This window comes from Bos mutus, chromosome 2, assembly GCF_027580195.1.
Source record: "Bos mutus isolate GX-2022 chromosome 2, NWIPB_WYAK_1.1, whole genome shotgun sequence".
NCBI classification, from domain to species: Eukaryota; Metazoa; Chordata; class Mammalia; order Artiodactyla; family Bovidae; genus Bos; species Bos mutus.
In genome coordinates this window covers 120,670,245-120,692,451 of record NC_091618.1, presented here as the reverse complement: position 1 = coordinate 120,692,451, position 22,207 = coordinate 120,670,245, and the positions used below count along the sequence as shown (strand labels likewise).

Here is a 22,207-nt window from a genome sequence, read left to right as displayed (position 1 = left end):
CCTTTGTTTTCTGCTTTTTAATATGCTGCCTAGGTTGGTCATAACTTTTCTTCCAAGGAGCAAGTGTCTTTTAATTTCGTGGCTGCAGTCACCATCTGCAGTGATTTTGGAGCCCCCCAAAATAAAGTCTGACATTGTGTCCACTGTTTCCCCATCTATTTGCCATGAAGTGATGCAACTAGGAAAGTTATGACCAACCTAGATAGCATATTCAAAAGCAGAGACATTACTTTGCCAACAAAGGTTCGTCTAGTCAAGGCTATGGTTTTTCCTGTGGTCATGTATGGATGTGAGAGTTGGACTGTGAAGAAGGCTGAGCACTGAAGAATTGATGTTTTTGAACTGTGGTGTTGGAGAAGACTCTTGAGAGTCCCTTGGACTGCAAGGAGATCCAACCAGTCCATTCTGAAGGAGATCAGCCCTGGGATTTCTTTGGAGGGAATGATGCTAAAGCTGAAACTCCAGTACTTTGGCCACCTCATGCGAAGAGTTGACTCATTGGTAAAGACTCTGATGCTGGGAGGGATTGGGGGCAAGAGGAGAAGGGGACGACAGAGGATGAGATGGCTGGATGGCATCACTGACTCGACGGACGTGAGTCTGAGTGAACTCCGGGAGTTGGTGATGGACAGGGAGGCCTGGCGTGCTGTGATTCATGGGGTCGCAAAGAGTCAGACACAACTGAGCAACTGATCTGATCTGATCTGATGGGACTAGATGCCATGATCTTAGTTTTCTGAATGTTTAGCTTTAAGCCAACTTTTTCACTCTCCTCTTTCATTTTCATTAAGAGGCTCTTTAGATCTTCTTCGCTTTCTGCCATAAGGGTGGTCTTATCTGCATATCAGAGGTTATTGTTATTTCTCCCAGCAATCTTGATTCCAGCTTGTGCTTTATCCAGTTCAGCATTTCTCATGATGTACTCTGCATATAAATTATATAAGCAGGGTGACAATATACAGCTTCGACATACTCCTTTCCTGATTTGGAACCAGTCTGTTGTTCCATGTCCCGTTCTAACTGTTGCTTTCTGACCTGCATACAGATTTCCTAAGAGGAAGGTCAGGTGGTCTGGTATTCCCATCTCTTTAAGAATCTTCCCATTTGTTGTGATCCACATAGTCAAAGGCGTTGGCATACTGTTGTTTTACTTTTTGTTATTGTTGCTGCTATTTCTTTGGCATGGAACACCATCAGAATATACACAGAATAACAGACCACCAAAACTGGATCAGTCCTCTTTATCAGTCAGGATATTGTAGGTTAGATACAGGAAAAAAAAAAGAAGAAGAAAAAGGTAATGATCTGCAAATCTCAGAAGCCCCAGCTAGGGATAAGAACTGCTGATGAAAATAATCAGACATTACATGTTAGTCAATGTTGCTTTTTGAATCAATTTGTATCAGTAACAGTCAAGTCTAAAGTCCTTTGGCCTCATATGCAGATAAAGTTAAACCAGAGAAAATGCTCATATTCCATGAAGCCCTCAAATATCAACTTAAAAATGTCTGCTGAGAGAAGCCTGGTTTAACTCCAAGAGACTAACCATTTCTGGCAACCGGATTTCAAAAGGGAGAAGGACATAAGAAGGAAGTCCTTCAGAGTAGATTATGGCTGAAATCCTTGCCCAGGAAAAGGAAGGTCACTGCCTCATTGTTTTTTGGCATGTGGAGAGCACAGCATCAACAACATCTCGAATATGCAGAGAATGCTTTATGAGGATCTGAGACACATAAATAGAGAAAAAAGAATGTCAAAGCCGGACTAAAGCTTGAATGGCAAAATTAGACAAACACATGAGTTGTGACCTGCTTCCTTCCACCTTCTTCATATACTATAATATAAACAGAATGAGAATGATATTTGCCCTGATCACACTTTTTGATCAGCAATGTTTTCCTTTTTCTGTCTCAATAATTCTTTTTATGATATCTTATCACAATGTCTAGTATCCAAATATTTCAAAATATCTAGGTACCTGATGAAAGTGTGCATTCATCACACTAGGATGAATAATCTAGGATATATAATATAATTTCTTCCAGGATCAAATATAAACAAACATAATTGCTACTTTAATGAATCCACCTGCAATGCAGGAGACCTGGGTTCAAGCCCTGGGTTGGGAAGATCCCCTGAAGAAGGGCATGGCAACCCATTCCATTATTCTTGCCTGGAGAATCCCCATGGACAGAGGAGCCTGACAGGCTACAGTCCATGAGGTCGCAAAGAATCAGATATGGCTAAAACTAAACACACATAATTTTTAAAAATTATTTTTGTTACTTTTATATTTTTAAATATGGAGCATTTCAGAGACAGCTAGAGGTCATTTTTAGCTAGTTAGTTGTTCTGGACCTAGAAAATCCCATGGACGGAGAAGCCTGGTAGGCTGCAGTCCATGGGGTTGCTGAGGGTCAGACACAACTAAGCGACTTCACTTTCACTTTTCACTTTCATGCATTGGAGAAGGAAATGGCAACCCACTCCAGTGTTCTTGCCTGGAGAATCCCAGGGACAGGGGAGCCTGGTGGGCTGCCATCTATGGGGTCGCACAGAGCCGGACACGACTGAAGTGACTTAGCAGCTTGGCAGCAGTTGTTCTGGGCAGGTATAATGGCCCTGATGTTTAAAGTCTTATTGCTGATATATCTGTTTTCACTATTAGGATCATTCCTATCTGGCCAAGTTACTCATTCCTACCTTTGAGATGCCATAATACAGGCATGCTTGTCTGTTCCTCTTGAAGGCGGCGTGGGACTGGAGCCAGCTTGGGAAAGTGGTATGAAAGTGGAAGGAGTAACAGAGTTAAATTCTCTGCATCTCTGTAAATCTCTCAAAGGTTTTCAACCTTTGTTACCAGTTACTAGGGATTAACGTGATTATTAGAAACTACCACTGATAGCACAGAACTTTTACTCGTAGTCCTTTGTTTACACTTCATTTGTTCAAAGTTTATTATCCTAGGATTGTCTTCTTACGTCCTGTTAGAAGTTCTGATTATTTCTGACCCAGTTCAGTTCAGTCGCTCAGTCATTTCCAACTCTTTGTGACCCCAAGGACTGCAGCACACCAGGCTTCCCTGTCCATCACCAACTCCCAGAGTTTACTCAAACTCATCTCCATTGAGTCGGTGATGCCATCCAACCATCTCATCCTCTGTTGTCCCCTTTTCCTCCTGCCTTCAATCTTTCCCAGCATCAGGGTCTTTTCAAATGAGTTAGTTCCTCGCACCAGGGGGCCAAAGTATTGGAATTTCAGCTTCAGCATCAGTCCTTCCAATGAATATTCAGGACTGATCTTTAGGATGGACTGGTTGGATCTCCTGCAGTCCAAGGGACTCTCAAGAGTCTTCTCCAACACTACAGTTCAAAAGCAGCAATTCTTTGGCGCTCAGCTTTCTTTATAGTCCAATTCTCACATTCATACATGACTACTGGAAAAACCATAGCCTTGACTAGACGGACCTTTGTTGGCAAAGTAATGTCTCTGCTTTTCAGTATGCTATCTAGGTTGGTCATAACTTTCCTTCCAAGGAGTAAGTGTCTTTTAATTTCGTGGCTGCAGTTACCATCGGCAGTGATTTTGGAGCCCAGAAAAATAAAGTCTGACACTGTTTCCACTGTTTCCCCATCTATTTCCCATGAAGTAGTGGGACCAGATGCTGTGATCTTAGTTTTCTGAATGTTGAGTCTTAAGCCAACTGTTTCACTCTCCTCTTTCACTTTCTTCAAGAGCTGTTTTTAGTTCTTCTTTGCTTTCTGCCATAAGGGTGGTCTTATCTGCATATCTGAGGTTATTGATATTTCTCCCAGCAATCTTGATTACAGCTTGTGCTTCATCCAGTTCAGCATTTCTCATGATGTACTCTGCATATAAGTTAAATGAGTAGGGTGACAATATACAGCCTTGACGTACTCCTTTCCCAATTTGGAACCAGTCTGTTGTTCCATGTCCAGTTCTAACTATTGCTTCCTGATCTGCATACAGATTTCTCAGGAGGCAGGTTAGATGGTCTGGTATTACCATCTCTTTCAGAATTTTTCACAGCTTGTTGTGATCCACACGGTCAAAGGCTTTGGCATAGTCAATAAAGCAGAAGTAGATGTTTTTCTGGAACTCTCTTGCTTTTTTGATGATCCAATGTATGTTGGCAATTTGATCTCTGGTTCCCCTGCCTTTTCTAAATCCAGCTTGAACATCTAGAAGTTCACGGTTCATGTACTGTTGAAGCCTGGCTTGGAGAATTTTGAGCATTACTTTGCTAGTGTGTGAGATGAGTTGCGATTGTGTGGTAGTTTGAGCATTCTTTGGCATTGCCTTTCTTTGGGATTGGAATGAAAACTGACCTTTTCCAGTCCTGTGGCCACTGCTGTTTTCTAAATGCTGACATATTGAGTGCAGCACTGTCACAGCATCATCTTCTAGGATTTGAAATAGCTCAACTGGAATTCTTTCACCTCCACTAGCTTTGTTCGTGGTGATGCTTCCTAAGGCCCACTTGACTTTGCCTTCCGGGATATCTGGCTCTAGGTGAGTGATCACACCATTGTGATTATCTGGCCCAAGAGAAAACTTATTTGGGGGTGGGGAGGTGGTGGGAATGGTTAACAGTATCCTTTTGTGATTTTATATGGTTTCAGTTAGAGTTCTTCAGTAATGACAGTAAAAAGGGAATTTTATGGAAGGATGGAGAGAGCTCATGGATTTGAGAGGTAACTAGTGAATCAGGTTTGAAACAACCAGGTCCCTGGTCCCTTTACCCAGAAGGAAATGAACCTTTACCATTTCTTCTGTGTGTGCAAAACTCTGACCAAAATTCACAGTCCTAGGAGAGAGATTTTTACTGATCAAACTCAGTTTAAAGCCTAATGGAATCGGGTGAAAGGAATTGAAGAGCAGGACCTAACTGTACCAACCACTAGAACTGCACACAGAGGAGAAAACACAGTTCCCCAGATGAAAGAATGATAAGAACAGAGAATGAAGGCTGGCTGACTAAGAAGCAATAAATGTCCACCTCCCTATTTTTGGTTTTGTGGGACAGAAGACAAGACTTGCTGACTGTCAGTAGGAACACACCACTAAAGAAAAGAAAAAGTATTAATAAAAACTGTAGCTGAAGAACATGGGTATCCTCGTGCTAAAACAAAAGAAAAAAAACTAGTAAAAACAGACCAACCTCTGCCTCTGTGATGGAATAAGGCTGTTAAATGTTAGAAATGTGAATATTTCCCTATTTCTTTCCACTATGGTAAAAACAGATTTTTACCGTGAGATTCTGGAACTTGGCAAGGAGTGCCAGATGGTTTTTTGTTTTTTTTGCTTACAACTTTTACACATCTATTTTATAAACATACACATTTTTAATGTATGCTATCAACAAATGGCTTTGAACCACTACACAGAGAAACTGTCTAGTGGGCGAGTTATATGAATTGTTAAATAGTGACTCACACTAACTACAGCCCATTATTTATTATTATCAATCGGCAGGAATCAATATGAATGAACAGTTATGTTAATAATTTAGTGAATATACAATTAGCTGTATATTAATGATTAATAGTCCTGTTTTCATCAACTAAAATATGAATATGATTTTATCCCCTTTGTTTTACCACTTTTCTCCAAGTTATAAAAATAGTATTTTTATGTTCAATAATATGAGAAAAATGTGACAAGTGAAAGATCGTTCTAAAGGTGCTATTAGTCTGCTTGTCCAGTTCAGCCACTGCCATTTCATCCATTGTTATTAGTACTTATTTATCTCTATCTCCAAGGCATGAGGATATAGTTTGGAAGATTGACTAGATTTCAGTTAAGTAGAAGACAGACAAGACTGGGTTTGGAAGACCCTTTGAGTTGCAGAAAGTTGGCACAGTTAAAAGGCATGGAGTAATTCCCAAAGTAATTTCAATTACTTTGAAATCAAGTAGTTCTTGATATCAAACTGACATGTGACCAAAGAAAGTAAAAGCACATGGAATCATCAGGAAAAGGTATCATAAAATCATAAAATTTTACACTCATCACAGAATTTGGAATGCCAAATACTTCACTTATAAACTCACCTGATCTCACTCTATACTCAAGATATATATCACCCATCACTCAAGACATTCTGTTACTGATCAGCAGCAGTTACAAACTGCTTTGTCTCTTCCAAACCCATCTACTATAACTCTGCTCTCATTATCTTGCTAAAATTTCGAGCTGGATCCCTAAGGCTCCTAATAGTCTTGATCCAAAAACACTCATTCCCCAAACCACACCCTCTATATCAAGCCACAGCGATCTTCTTACCATTTTCTCAGACACATTTCCATCTTTCACTATTTCATGACTTTATATATGCAGTTTTGTTTTTCTCAAACATGCTGACCTTCTAACACACTGATGAACTTCTCATCCTTCAAAACATTTCAGCCCTTTTTTATCTTTGACAACTTTTTGAATTCCACCAAACTGAGTTATTCTTATCTTCCATATTCCTATAGCACTTTGCATTTCTCTCTCCTGTAAAATAAATATCATTTTGTTTTTTAGTGTTTATATGTCTAGGTCCCTCAGGCCTCATGTCACCTAAAGGTAGACCTCCATCTTATTCTTCTTTGGATCTATCCTAAACTTAAGAAAAATTTGGCCCATTGTCTATGCTCAACAAATAATTATTGACTGGCTAAATGAATGTCAACTGAATTTCTGGTATCCTGACATAATCCCTGAGAAAGGAGGGGTCTTTAACGTGTGTTATATCTTCCTTGTTACTAAAAGGTGTGTCTTTTGAGATTTGTGCATATACTGTATGATCTACCTTCACTTTAAACACTAAAATGAAATTTATAGTTTTCCATGTTTCATCTTGCTTTAGCTTAATTTGTGTACTGGTCTTTATAAGTATAAATTAAAGTCTTATGCTATTTAGGGAAGCTGAGATAATCAAAACCCCTGTGCTTTAAAAAGAATATCAATATTATTTGAATTCTATACTATTCTGTTTATTTTAACATTTTTCTGGATATATTTTTGAATCTCATTGACTAGATGTCCATTTTCAACACCATCATGTCATATACTATTCACAGGAGTGTTTTGTTTAAAAATGCACAAAGGTATCTTATTAAATAATGTCACAAACATGAAGTTCATTATTATGCAAATGCCATCCTTGGAACAGATTTGTTAATTGAAACTCATTTGCATAATTAATGAACTCCCAAATGAATTATGCCTTTGCAGATTTGTGCAGCATTGTTTTAAAATAAATTATAAAATACATGTCAAAGGAAGAGTGCTTTCTGGGTTCCCATAGCATTGTTTGAAAATTAATTACCAAATGCTTGTCAAATTAAAATGAGTTTGTAGTTTTTACAATGTTATTTTAAAATTAATCACAAAATAAAATGTCACTGCATTAAAGTAAACAACTTGTTATTTTCTGCAAAAAGAACCACAGAAAATAGCATTTTAACTTCAATTATATTGTTTAGTATAGTGATTCTAGTGTTTTATTCATTTCATCTTTACACTGTGACTTAAAATTGGTAGTTGTTAGCATGTTAATGTTTTGATAAATTGAGATTTAATTTAATTTTATTAGGTGGCTTATTTTATACAGTTGATGATTAATGCATTGCATACGAACCAAGTATGGGTTTGTTCATGATAAGCTGGAGTTTAAAGAACATTCAAGGTCACTTAAGTCTGTTTTATGAATGGTATTTTTAAGGTTCATTTTATTGGAATTTGACAGCTGTCAGTAAGAATGATTAAAAGCATTTAGCATGGATGTTTTTCTACCTATTCAACAAATATGGTGGTATGATGCCTTTCCTTGGTGCAGTAAAGGCTTTGGACCTCCCCACGACCTCCTTCACTCTATAGGAATTCTCTATTTTATACAAAAACCATAGCTACTGCCAATCCTGGACTCCCCAGTCCACAGGGAACCTCCATCTACCATGAATTTAAGTGGGAAACACCAGTATATCTAAACAATGATTTGGCCAAAATGACTTTTGAAACAATATATTTGGTAAAGAGTCCCCAGGAATTAAGGTTGCCAATCAAATACCTTTTTAAAAACATTAAAATATAACAATAATAATCCTTTCCTAGATCTATGACAATATGTAACTGTGAAACACTCACTCAACAAATTTGTTTTAATAACAGTATCTCCTCTTTGCTTGTCTCCTGATCCTCCAAACTAAACCTACTGCTATGGTTTATATTCCTATTTTGTCAGTTCTTGACCATAGAATATAATTCCATGGCGAAAGTGCTTTGATGATCGCAACCATGCAAACCAGTCCATCCTAAAGGAAATCAACAATGAATATTCATTGGAAGGACTGATGCTGAAGTTCTAATACTTTGGCCACCTGATGCAAAGAGCTGATTCATTGGAAAAGACCCTGATGCTGGGAAAGATTGAGGGCAGGTGGAAAAGGGGACGACAGAGGATGAGATGTTTGGGTGGCATCACTGACACAATGGACCTGAGTTTCAGCAAACTCAGGGAGATAGTGAAGGACAGGGCAGCCTGGTGTGCTGCAGTTCATGGGGTCTCAGGGAGTGGGACATGACTTAGTGACCAAACAACAAGAAGACAATTAATTCTTAAGCAAACAGATAAAACATTTTACTTCTATTTTTATTGTATGAACAGCTGCCTATCTAAACCCCATGAACTATTCGATGTCGCCCTTTCTATAAAGCAGTAAACATAACAACCCTTTCTAAGAGGCAATATTCCTTCTACTTCATACCCGGTGTGTGAATAAGAACTCAAGAGGCTCATGCAGATACATGAATTTGACTTCTTGCCATTTCCTCTTCAATTCTGACACTTACATTGCTCTTAAAACACTTTTTTTTGTAAACAATCAAGCCAAATATAACCACTACTGTCTAAGATATGATGCTACAATGTACGTATCTCTTTGCTTCAATACCTTGAAATGCTTTAACTTGACATCCTTTTCTGAAATTCTTGATCACTATGCCCATACATACATGACAATAAAACATCCAGTGGAGACAAACGATCTCATTTGGACTAATAACCACATGCTGAAATTATAAGTTAATGTCTATAGAGGCAGGAACTTTCATGAGGATTATAATTTACTTTGAGAGAGCTTCCAATGAACTAAAGCAGACATGCTCTAAGTGGAAGAATTTGATCCATTTGTTTTTTTTTTAATGGACTGTAGTTGGCAAAGCAGTTGTAGACTTTCCAGTCTTTGGGAAAATGCTCATTTTGATGAGAACAAGAGTAAACAAAGACAATTTTTATTGATTGAATGTCAACCTTCTCTGAAGCTTTATAAGATAACTCGTCTACTTGACATAATCTTTTTTTTTTTTTTTAACACTGGATTCATTTTGTTATATGAATTTCAGAATCATGGGTAAGACGGCTATTCTATGAATTTGATCAGAATTCAAATTTTCTTTATTAAAACTATGACTTGTTTAAGCTGAGTTTTTATGTTGACTTTTACAGAATGTCTTATATATTGGGCTTGGAGAGGAAAGTGGAGGGTTTTTTTTTAAGTTCTCTTAGAGGCTCTTTCAGATTTGTACTTTTTTTTCAGGAGCCTTTGCCAGGCAGTTTTGTTGTCCAGATCAAGATCAGAACCAAATAACCCCAAAATACATACCCTTTATTTCTAAGAGTTTACCAAAGAGAAATTGATTTAATGCTATTTTGTAAGCTCAAGCTACTTCCGAGGCTGCAACATCTATGATGTTAGTTTCCTATGATTTCTGTTCTACCTATCTAAAATCCATTTCTATTCTGATATTATTTCTAGGCATTATATCTATGTTCTTCCAAATCTGCAAGCTAACAAAATATCTAAACTACAAGTTGGAAATTTCTCCCCAAACAAATGATGGATTATTTTGTATTAGCCCTCGGCATAAATAGAACATTTTCTTCATAAACAGTTTTGAAGAGTAAAATATCTTATTTCTAATCACAGAAACACTATCTCACATTAGACTTTTATAAAATATTGCATATATGTTAGTCATATATATGCAATATATAGAATGTTCAAACTACCGCACAACTGCACTCATCTCACATGCTAGCAAAGTAATGCCCCAAATTCTCCAAGCCAGGCTTCAGTAGTACATGAACCGAGAACTTCCAGATGTTCAAGCTGGATTTAGAAAAGGCAGAGGAACCAGAGATCAAATTGTCAATATCCATTGGATCACAGAAAAAGCAACAGAATTTCAGAAAAACATCTACATCTACTTTATGGATTATACCAAAACCTTTGACTGTGTAGACCACAACAAACTGCAGAAAATTCTTCAAGAGATGGGAATACCAGGTCACCTAACCTGCCTCCTGAGAAGTCTGTACACAGGTCAAGAAGCAACAGTTAGAACTGCACTTGGACTATCTCATGGAAAAATGGACTATTTCCAAATTGGGAAAGGAGTACATCAAGGCTGTATATTGTCTGTATATTGTATATTGTTTATTTAACTGGTATGCAGAGTACATCATGCAAAATGCTGGGCTGGATGAAGCACAAGCTGGAATCAAGAATGCTGGGAGAAATATCAATACGCTTAGATATGCAAATGATACCACCCTTAAACCCTTATGGCAGAAAGCAAAGAGGAACTAAAGAACCTCTTGATGAAAGTGAAATAGAAGAATGAAAAAGTTGGCTTAAAACTCAACATTCAAAAAATGAACATCATGGCATTCTCTCCCATCACTTCATAGCAAATAGATGAGGAAACAATGGAAACAGTGAGAGACTTTATTTTCTTGGGCTCCAAAATCACTGCAGATGGTGAATGCAGCCATGAAATTAAAAGATGCTTGCTCCTTGGAAAAAAAAAGCTATGACCAACCTAGAAGGCAATGGCACCCCACTCCAGTATTCTTGCCTGGAAAATCCCACGGACTGAGGAGCCTGGAAGGCTGCAGTCCATGGGGTCGCTGAGGGTTGGACATGACTGAGCGACTTCACTTTCACTTTTCACTTTCATGCATTGGAGAAGGAAATAGCAACCCACTCCAGTGTTCTTACCTGGAGGATCCCAGGGATAGGGGAGCCTGATGGGCTGCCATCTATGGGGTCGCACAGAGTCGGACACAACTGAAGCAACTTAGCAGCAACCTAGAGAGCATATTAAAAAGTAGAGACATTACTTTGCTGACAGAGGTCTGTTTAGTCAAAGCTATGGTTTTTCCAGTAGTCATATATGGATGTGAGAGTTGGACTATAAAGAAAGCTGAACACTGAAGAATTGATGCTTTTGAACTGTGGTGTTTGAGAAGACTCTTGAGAGTCCCTTGGACTGTAAGGAGATCCAACCAGTCCATCCTAAAGGAAATCGGTCCTGAATATTCATTGGAAGGACTGATGCTGAAGCTGAAACTCCAACACTTTGGCCACATGACGAGAAAAATGGGCTCCTTTGAAAAGACCCTGATGCTGGGGAAGATTGAAGGCAGGAGGAGAAGGGAATGACAGAGGATGAAATGGTTGGATGGCATCACTGACTCTATGGACATGAGTTTGAGCAAGCTCCAGGAATTGGGGATGGACAGGGAAGCCTGGTGTGCTGCAGTCCATGGTGTCTCAAAGTCAGACACGACTGAGTGACTGAATTGAACTCAACTGATGTTAGTCCTGACATGTCTTCTTTTACTGCACTTTATCATGCTTCATGATATTGTGTTTTTTTACAAATTGAAGATCTGAAACAATCCTTTATCAAGAAAATCTACTGGTGCCATTTTTCTAACAGCATTTGCTCACTTCATGTCTCTGTGTCACATTCTGATAATTGTCACAATATTTAAAATATTTTCATTTTATTATATTTATAAGAGTGATCAGTGATTCTGATGTTACTATTGTAACTGGGGGTGGTGGTGGTTGCCATAAACTATGTCCACATAAGACAGCTTAATCAATAAATCTTGTTTGGGTTCTGACTGCTCCACCAATTGACCATTCCTGGTCTCTTCCCTTTTCCTCAGACACAGTAATAATGAAATTAGACCAATTAATAAGCACACAACACCTCTAAGTGTTTATGTGAATGGAAGAGTCAATGGAGGCAGCAAACTTCATTGCTGTCTTAAGAAATGACCATACCCACCCCAACTTTCTGCAACTACCACCCTGCTCAGTGAGCAGCTATCAGCATTAAGACAAGAACCTCCACCAGCAAAGAGATTACAACTCACTCAAGGCCCAGATGACTGCAAGCATTTTTCAACAGTACAATAGTTATTAAAGGTAATGTACTGATACATTATTATTTTGGCTACAACACTTTTACATACTTAATAGACTACAGTATAGTATAAACATGACTTTCATATGTACCAGGAAACCAAAAAGTTCTATGACTCACTTTATTGCAGCATTTGTTTTATTGCAGGGGTCTGGAACTGAACCCAGAATATCTTTGAGGTATGTCTATAACTATAAACTTCTTTTTGATGAAGGAAATTTTCTAAAAACTGCTCAATATTATATGGGTAAAATCACTGAATTTTAATTTTCATTTTTTCAATTAGATGTTTAGGTTTTATAGATTCATAGCCAGAAAGAAAAATAGGCATGCTATTACTTTGACAGTAACACAGAATTTCATTTTATTTTCTTATTCATCTGAGTACCTATCCATCTTTCTAAACCTTAACCTGTGATTGAATGATTCATAGACTTATTGCATATGCATGCATATAATTGGAGATCGTTCTTCCCTAGAGTTCAAGTTGAACATCACTGTTGATCTATGTCCACCATGGCATTATAGGGCATTTTTTTGCAGCTATTTTTAATTGGACATAAAATATTAATCCATCTGAGTTTCTGTATAGAATGTACCTGGAGGAGGTAGGAACTTAGAGAGGAGGCATACAGAGACAGAATTTTAATTCATTTATTTTGAAGAGAAGTCACTTTATCTTGAAGGGCAGAAGGTCTGTCTCTAATAGTCCCCTTTGTGATCTAGAGGAGAGAATTCACAATGACTACAGCTTACAGAGGAAACTGAAATCCCTTTATGGGTTTGACTTTTCTTACTAACCCCAAATGGGTAAAGGGTTTGTTTTATCCCAGGTTTGAAAAGCAAGAAGGTCAACATGTGACTCTCCTTTGGATCAGAGATTTCTGCTGGTAGAATTGCCACTGGGTACTGAGTTTTGGTGAAGAGAATGTAAAGCATTTAAAGAAATTCTTGATAGTTGATCCCTTGTTATTCACTTTCAGGTTCCCTAGTGAAAATAGGTCTAATTTTTTGAATTTACACGAGTATACCTGTGGCGGATTCATTTCGATGTTGGGCAAAACTAATACAATATTGTAAAGTTTAAAAATAAAATAAAATAAAATAAAAAGAATTTGTCAAGATTCTCTGCTGAAAGAATGAAACTGGAAGACTTTCTAACACAATACACAAAAATAAACTCAAAATGGATTAAAGATCTAAACATAAGACCATAAACTATAAAACTCTTTGAGGAGAACATAGGCAAAACACTCTCCCTCATACATCACAGCAGGATCCTCTATGACCCACCTCCCAGAATATTGGAAATAAGAGCAACAATAAACAAATGGGAAATGGAATCTAATTAAAATTAAAAGCTTCTGCACAACAAAAGAAAATATAAGCAAGGTGAAGAGACAGCCTTCAGAATGGGAGAAAATAATAGCAAATGAAGCAACTGACAAACAACTAACCTCAAAAATATACAAGCAACTCCTACAGCTCAATTCCAGAAAAATAAACTAACCAATCAAAAAATGGGCCAAAGAACTAAATAGACATTTCTCCAAAGAAGACATACAGATGGCTAACAAACACATGAAAAGATGCTCAACATCACTCATTATCAGAGAAATGCAAATCAAAACCACTATGAGGTACCATTTCACGCCAGTCAGAATGGCTGCGATCCAAAAGTCTACAAGCAATAAATGCTGGAGAGGATGTGGAGAAAAGGGAACCCGCTTACACTGTCGGTGGGAATGTAAACTAGTACAGCCACTATGGAGAACAGTGTGGAGATTCCTTAAAAAACTGGAAATAGAACTGCCTTATGACCCAGCAATCCCAGTACTGGGCATACATACTGAGGAAACCAGAATTGAAAGAGACACGTGTACCCCAATGTTCATCGCAGCACTGTTTATAATAGCCAGGACATGGAAGCAACCTAGATGCCCATCAGCAGATGAATGGATAAGAAAGTTGAGGTACATATATACAATGGAGTATTCCTCAGCCATTAAAAAGAATACATTTGAATCAGTTCTAATGAGGTGGATGAAACTGGAGCCTGTAATACAGAGTGAAGTAAGCCAGAAAGAAAAACACCAATACAGTATACTAACGCATATATATGGAATTTAGAAAGATGGTAATGATAACCCTGTATGCGAGACAGCAAAAGAGACACAGATGTATAGAACAGTCTTTTGGACTCTGTGGGAGAGGAAAGGGGGGGTGATTTGGGAGAATGCATTGAAACATGTATAATATCATATATGAAATGAATCGCCAGTCCAGGTTTGATGCAGTGTACAGGATGCTTGGGGCTGGTGCACTGGGATGACCCAGAGGGATGGTATGGGGAGGGAGAAGGGAGGGGGGTTCAGGATTGGGAACACGTGTACATCCGTGGAGGATTCATGTTGATGTATGGCAAAACTAATGCAATATTGTAAAGTAATTAGCCTCTAATTAAAATAAATAAATTTAAATTTAAAAAAAAAGATAAAAAAAAGATTCTCTGCTGAGATTATTAGATGACTAATATTAAGGGGGAAAAGTGACTTCTACCTCAATGGCATTTAAGAAATGTGATTATTTAGAATCCTATTTTATCAGTATTGTTGCCTTCTTAGATCACTGAGGAGCATCCAGAAGTACTAATCTGACAATATATATACTATGAAGACTGTACTTATAAAGTAGCAGTGAAAGTTGATTCATATAATCTGGATCTTAAGGTTTTTTAGATTCTTCAGTTTGGTTCTACCAACTAAAAGGGCAGCGAGTGGAAGGAGCAGATGACAAATAGTTTCTTTCTTAGAGAAGCAGATAACTTGCCCCTAAATCTACATCCTTGTATTTGAATCTTTCTTGATTGGTGGTCTCACAGTTTCAAAATGGTTCACTGTTAAAAGTGAACTTAGAGACATCTTAGACAGTTCTCTAGCTGTTTACACTTTATGAATCTTAGAGCATTTAATTCAGTTCAGCTGCAGTTCAGCTCAACAATGGAGCCCCTACTCTGGGCCAGGTACTGTGCCAAGCACTGAGGTATCCATATGAGTAACACCTCCTTGTTGTCCTCAAGGAGCTGACAGTCTATGTCCCTCAACAGAAACGGGCAATTATCATTTCATCCAGAAAGTTCAATAGTGGTGTTGTATAGAAAGCCTGCTCAAACAGCCTGGAGGGAAATGGATCAGAGAAAAGAATGCTTCCAACTGTTCCAGAATCATTGGAATTTGCAGCTGCTTAATCCTTAGACATTATCGGACCCACCTGATCTCATATGGAAGGATAATAGCAGAAAGTTGATGCAAAATTGGGATTGCCCCATGCTACACCCCAGCATCTGGCTTGGTCAATATGGAATATCAATATCGTAGGTCAATATGGAAACAGGGTTATAGAATGTTACACTAGTTCATTAAAGACAAACTCAAAAATTCTCTAGTAATCAAACTCTTAGGCGATCGTATGTGCTGTATACTTTCATGCATGCTGAGTTGCTAAAGTTGTACCTGATCCTTCGTGACCCCATGCATTGCAGTCCACCAGGCTTCTCTGTCTATGAGATTCCCCAGGCAAGAATACTGGATCTTCCATGACCCAGTGATTGAACCTGCATCTCCTGCATTGGCAAATGGGTTCTTTACCACTGATAAACTAGGGAAGCCTGCTCTATACTTAAAGATCCTTAAATCATCCTGAGTGTAGTTTTATGGAGATTCCTGTAAATTACATCACTGACTTGTTTTTTACTATTTGGTCATCATTCCCACTTCTCCCCTCATCAAATGCTGAAATTTTTTCTCCTTTCACAAAATCAAGTAAATGCAGAGTTATATACTATTAGTGTTTAACTGAATCTCCACGACCAGAAAAACATAAATGCCACGTCATAAAACAATGAAGAGATAAAAATCTTTCTCCTTTAGTTCCTAAGAGTAAATGATAAATGCCTCACAAAATAACTGTTTGGTAATTATAATTACACCCAATTTAGAAAGGAAGAATCTGGTCTCAGAAAGGTAAATCATGACCAGAGTCATCAGTCAGTCTTACATCAGTGCTCTAGTTCTTTATCTATGATTTTAAATGTTGTGCTATGTTGGTTATACAAAATAGCCACATCAGACTGTGAAAACTCCTATGTCAGTACATGCTTTCCAGAGTCCTTTTAGCCTGACCATTTTTTAGAATTTAATAATAGTAGAAAGATCCCCTTTATGGATCACAGTCTTGTCGTGGTGAAGGGGCTTGTGTAATTCAGTGAAGCTATGAGCCATCCCTAAGATGGATGGGTCATAGCGGAGACTTCTGACAAAACATGGTCCACTGGAGGAGAGAATAGCAAACCACTCCAGTTTTCTTGCCACAAGAACACCATGAACAAAATGAAAAGGTAAAAAGATATGACACCAGAAGATGAGCCTCCCAGGTCAGTAGGTGTCCAATATGCTTCTGGAGAAGAGCAGAGGGCAAATACTAATAGCTCCGGAAAGAATGAAGTGTCTGGGCCAAAGCAGAGATGATGCTCAGTTGCGGGTGTGTCTGGTGGTGAAAGTAAAGTTTGATGATGTAAAGAACAATACTGCATAGGAACCTGGAATGTCAGGTCCATGAATCAAGGTAAACTGGACATGGTCAAGCAGAAGATGCAAAAGTGAACATAGACATCTTAGGAATGGGTGAACTAAAATGGACGGGAATGGGCAAAGGTAATTTAGATGACCATTATATCTACTACTGTGGGCAAGAATCCCTTAGAAGAAATGGAGTTGCCCTCATAGTCAACAAAAGAATCTGCAATGCAGTACTTGGGTGCAATTTCAAAAACAACAGAATGATCTCAGTTCATTTCCAAGGCAAAACATTCAGCGTCACAGTAATCTAAGTCTATGCCCAAACCATTATTGCTGAAGAAACTGAAGTTAACTGGTTCTATGAAGACCTACAAGATCTTCTAGAACTAATACTAGAAAAAGACATCCTTTTCATCATAGGGGACTGGAATATAAAAGAAAGAAGTCAAAGAGATACCTGGAAAAACAGGCAAGCTTGGTCTTGGAGTATAAAATAAAGCAGGGACAAGGCTAGCAGTTTTGTCAAGAGAACTAACCAGTCATAGCTAACACCCGTTTTCAACAACACAAGAAATGACTCTACACATGGACATCACCAAATGTTCAAAACCAAAATCAGACTGATTATATTCTTTGGAGTCAAAGATAAAGAAGTTTTATAGAGTCAGAAAGAACAAGAGCTGGAGCTGACTATAGCTCAGATCATGAACTCCTTATTGCAAAATTCAGGCTTGAATTGAAGAAAGTATGACCTAAATCAAACCCCTTCAGTTCAGTTCAGTTCAGTTCAGTTGCTCAGTCATGTCCGACTCTTTGCAACCCCATGAATTGCAGCACGCCAGGCCTCCCTGTCCATCACCAACTCCCGGAGTTCACTCAGACTCACGTCCATCGAGTCAGTGATGCCATCCAGCCATCTCAGCCTCTGTTGTCCCCTTCTCCTCCTGCCCCCAATCCCTCCCAGCATCAGAGTCTTTTCCAATGAGTCAACTCTTCGCATGAGGTGGCCGAAGTACTGGAGTTTCAGCTTTAGCATCATTCCTTCCAAAGAAATCCCAGGGCTGATCTCCTTCAGAATGGACTGGTTGGATCTCCTTGCAGTCCAAGGGACTCTCAAGAGTCTTCTCCAACACCACAGTTCAAAAGCATCAATTCTTCAGTGCTCAGCTTTCTTCACAGTCAAACTCTCACATCCATACATGACCACTGGAAAAACCATAGCCTTGACTAGATGGACCTTTGTTGGTAAAGTAATGTCTCTGCTTTTGAATATGCTATCTAGGTTGGTCATAACTTTTCTTCCAAGGAGTAAGCGTCTTTTAATTTCATGGCTGCAGTCACCATCTGCAGTGATTTTGGAGCCCAAAAAGATAAAGTCTGACACTGTTTCTACTGTTTCCCCATCTATTTCCCATAAAGTGATTGGGACCAGATGCCATGATCTTCGTTTTCTGAATGTCGAGTTTTAAGCCAACTTTTTCACTCTCCTCTTTCACCTTCATCAAGAGGCTTTTTAGTTCCTCTTCACTTTCTGCCATAAGGGTGGTGTCATCTGCATATCTGAGGTTATTGATATTTCTCCCGGCAATCTTGATTCCAGCTTGTGCTTCTTCTAGTCCAGCATTTCTCATGATGTACTGCATAGAAGTTAAATAAGCAGGGTGACAATACATAGCCTTGACGTACTCCTTTTCCTATTTGGAACCAGTCTGTTGTTCCATGTCCAGTTCTAACTGTTGCTTCCTGACCTGCATACAGATTTCTCTAGAGGCAGGTCAGGTGGTCTGGTATTCCCATCTCTTACAGAATTTTCCACAGTTTATTGTGATCCACACAGTCAAAGGCTTTGGCATAGTCAATAAAGCAGAAATAGATGTTTTTCTGGAACTCTCTTGCTTTTTCCATGATCCAGCAGATGTTGGCAATTTGGTCTCTGGTTCCTCTGCCTTTTCTAAAACCAGCTTGAACATCTGGAAGTTCACCGTTCACATATTGCTGAAGCCTGGCTTGGAGAATTTTGAGCATTACTTTACTAGCATGTGAGATGAGTGCAATTGTGTGGTAGTTTGAACATTCTTTGGCATTGCCTTTCTTTGGGATTGGAACGAAAACTGCCCTTTTCCAGTCCTGTGGCCACTGCTGAGTTTTCCAAATTTTCTGGCATATTGAGTGCAGCACTTTCACAGCATCATCTTTCAGGATTTGAAATAGCTCAAATGGAATGCCATCACCTCCACTAGCTTTGTTCATAGTGATGCTCTCTAAGGCCCACTAGACTTCACATTCCAGGATGTCTGGCTCTAGGTGAGTGATCACACCATCGTGATTACCTTGGTCGTGAAGATCTTTTTTGTACAGTTCTTCTGTGTATTCTTGCCACCTCTTCTTAATATCTTCTGCTTCTGTTAGGTCCATACCATTTCTGTCCTTTATTGTGCCCATTTTTGCATGAAATGTTCCCTTAGTATCTCTAATTTTCTTGAAGAGATCTCTAGTCTTTCCCATTCTGTTGTTTTCCTTTATTTCTTTGCATTGATCCTGAGGAAGGCTTTCTTATCTCTTCTTGCTATTCTTTGGAACTCTGCATTCAGATGCTTATATCTTTCCTTTTCTCCTTTGCTTTTTGCTTCTCTTCTTTTCACAGCTATTTGTAAGGCCTCCTCAGACAGCCATTTTGCTTTTTTGCCTTTCTTTTCCATGGGGATGGTCTTGATCCCTGTCTCCTGTACAATGTCATGAACCTCAGTCCATAGTTCATCAGGCAGTCTATCAAACCCCTTATGATTATCCAGTAGAGTGATGAATTGGTTCAAGGGATTAGGTCTGGTAGACAGAGTGCCTGAAGAACTACGGACAGAGGTTCGTAACACTGTACAGGAGGCATTGACCAAAACCATCCAATAGAAAAAGAAATGCAAGTAGGCAAAGTGGTTGTCTGAGGAGGTTTTACAAATAACTGGGGAAAGAAGAGAAGCAAAAAGCAAGGTAGAAAGGGATAGATATGCCCACCTAAATGCAGAGTTCCAAAGAAAAGCAAGGAGCATTAAGAAAGGTTTCTTAAATCAACAATGCAAAGATATAGAGAAAAATGAAAGAATGGGAAAGACCAGAGATCTCTTCAAGAAAATTGGAGATAGCAAGGGAACATTTCATGCAAGGATGGGCACAATAAAGGACAGTAATAGTAAGGACCTAACAGAAGCAGAAGAGATTAAGAGGATGTGGCAAAATACACAAAAGAACTATACAAAAAAGTTTCTAATGACCCAGATAACCACTGTGTGGTTACTCTCCTAGAGCCAGATATCCTGGAATGTGAAGTCATGTGGGCCTTAGGGAGTATTACTACAAACAAAGCTAGTGGAGGGATGGAATTCCAGCTGAGTTATTTCAAATTCTAAAAGATGATGCTATTAAAGTGCTACACTCAATAGGTTAGCAAATTTGGAAAACTCAGCAGTAGCCACAGAACTAGAAAAGGTCAGTTTTCATTCAAATCCCAAAGAAAGGCAATGCCAAAGAGTACTCCAACTACCAGACAATTGCACTTATTTTACATGCTAGCAAGATTATGTTCAAAATTCTTCAAGCTAGGCTTCAACAGTATGTGAACTGAGAACTTCCAGATGTACAAGGTGGGTTTAGAAAACACAGAGGAACCAGAGATCAAATTGCCAGCATCTGTTGGATTACAGAAAAAAACAATGAAATTCTAGAAAAGCATCTAGTTCTGCTTCAATGACTACACTAAAGCCTTTGACTGTTTGGATCACAACAAACTGTGGAAAATTCTTAAAGAGGTGGAAATACCAGACCACATTACCTGCCTCCTGAGAAATCTGTATGCAGGTCAAGAAGCAACAGTTAGAACTGGACATGGAACAACAGACTGGTTCCAAATAGGAAAAGGAGTACATCAAGGCTTTGTATTGTTGCCCTGCTTATTTAACTTCTATGCAGAGTACATCATGCAAAATGCCAGGATGGATGAAGTACAAGCTGGAATCAAGGCTGCCAGGAGAAATACCAATAACTTCAGATATGCAGATGACACCACCCTTATGGCTGAAAGTGAAAAGGAACTAAAGAGCCTCTTGATGAAGGTGAAAGAGGAGAGTGAAAAGGCTAGCTTAAAACTCAACATTCAGAGAAATAAGATCATGGCATCCTCTCCCATCACTTCATGGCAAATATATGGGGAAACAATGGAAACAGTGACAGACTTTATTTTCTTGAGCTCCAAAATCACTGCAGATGGTGACTGCAGCCACGAAATTAAAAGACGCTTGCTCATGGAAGGAAAACTATGAGAAACACAGATAGTATATTAAAAACCAGAGATGTCACTTTGTAGACAAATGTCCATATAGTACAAGCTAGCTTTCCAGTAGTCATCTGTAGATGCTGACCATAAAGAAGAGTGAGTGCAAAAAGAATTGATGTTTTTGAATTATGGTGCTGGAGAAGATTCTTGAGAGTCCCTTGGCCTGCAAGGAGAGAAAACCAGTAAATCCTAAAGGAAATCATCCCTGAATATCCACTGGATGCTGAAGCTAAAACTCCTATACTCTGGACACCTGATGAGAAGAGCCAAGAAATTAGAAAAGACCCTGATGCTGTGAAAGGTTGAAGGTAAAAGGAAAAGAGGGTGGCAGAGGATGCGATGGTTGGATGGCATCATTGACTCATGGACATGAATTTGAGCAAATTCCAGGAGATAGTGAAGGACAGGGAAGCCTGGTGTGCAGCAGTCCGTGGGGTCACAAAGAGCTGGACACAACTTAGCGACTACCCTACAACAATAACAGAAGGACGTGTCAAAATATTAAAGAAATTGAAATTCCTATAGTAAAACTGTATGATCTGACATATACCTCTGATAGAACTTCACTAGACAGGCTAGTCACTCATTTTTATGCTCAGTGAGAACAATAGCAACAAAAAATAAAATTGAAATCTCCAGCATCAGCACATTTTTCCCAGTAATTGGGCAAGATCTCTCCGTACAGTTTTCTTTGTGAGCCCCAGCCAGGACCCCAAGGGATAGCATGAGTAATGATTCATCACATACTCAGCACATACTTGTTAAGTAGCTATTGAGCATGTGATTTCACCAATGAACAGATGGTCCCTGCCTTCATGATCCTAGAGACTAGTAGAGAAGATAGATATGAACAATGAGTATATAAACTACAGTATTTCAGTGGCAAAGTACACAAAATTGTGGTTGGTCTGGGCTTCCCTGGAGAAATAAAACATAAAAGTAGAGATCTCAGAAATGATTAGGAGTTAGGTACTGAAGATGGGAGTGATGTAGGAAAAAGTAGAAACTGTATTGAGAA

At 38.7% G+C, this 22,207-nt stretch overlaps 1 long non-coding RNA gene across 4 annotated transcripts in view; it reads right to left on the bottom strand.

Moving 5' to 3' along the window:
- Positions 1 to 22,207, bottom strand: part of LOC138990413 (uncharacterized) — a 236,290-nt gene that overhangs the window by 9,237 nt on the left and 204,846 nt on the right. For all 4 annotated transcript variants that reach the window (XR_011466508.1, XR_011466505.1, XR_011466507.1 and 1 more), the window contains one exon: positions 11,070 to 11,159. This is a non-coding gene — a long non-coding RNA (uncharacterized lncRNA). The remainder of the gene's footprint in view (positions 1 to 11,069; positions 11,160 to 22,207) is intronic.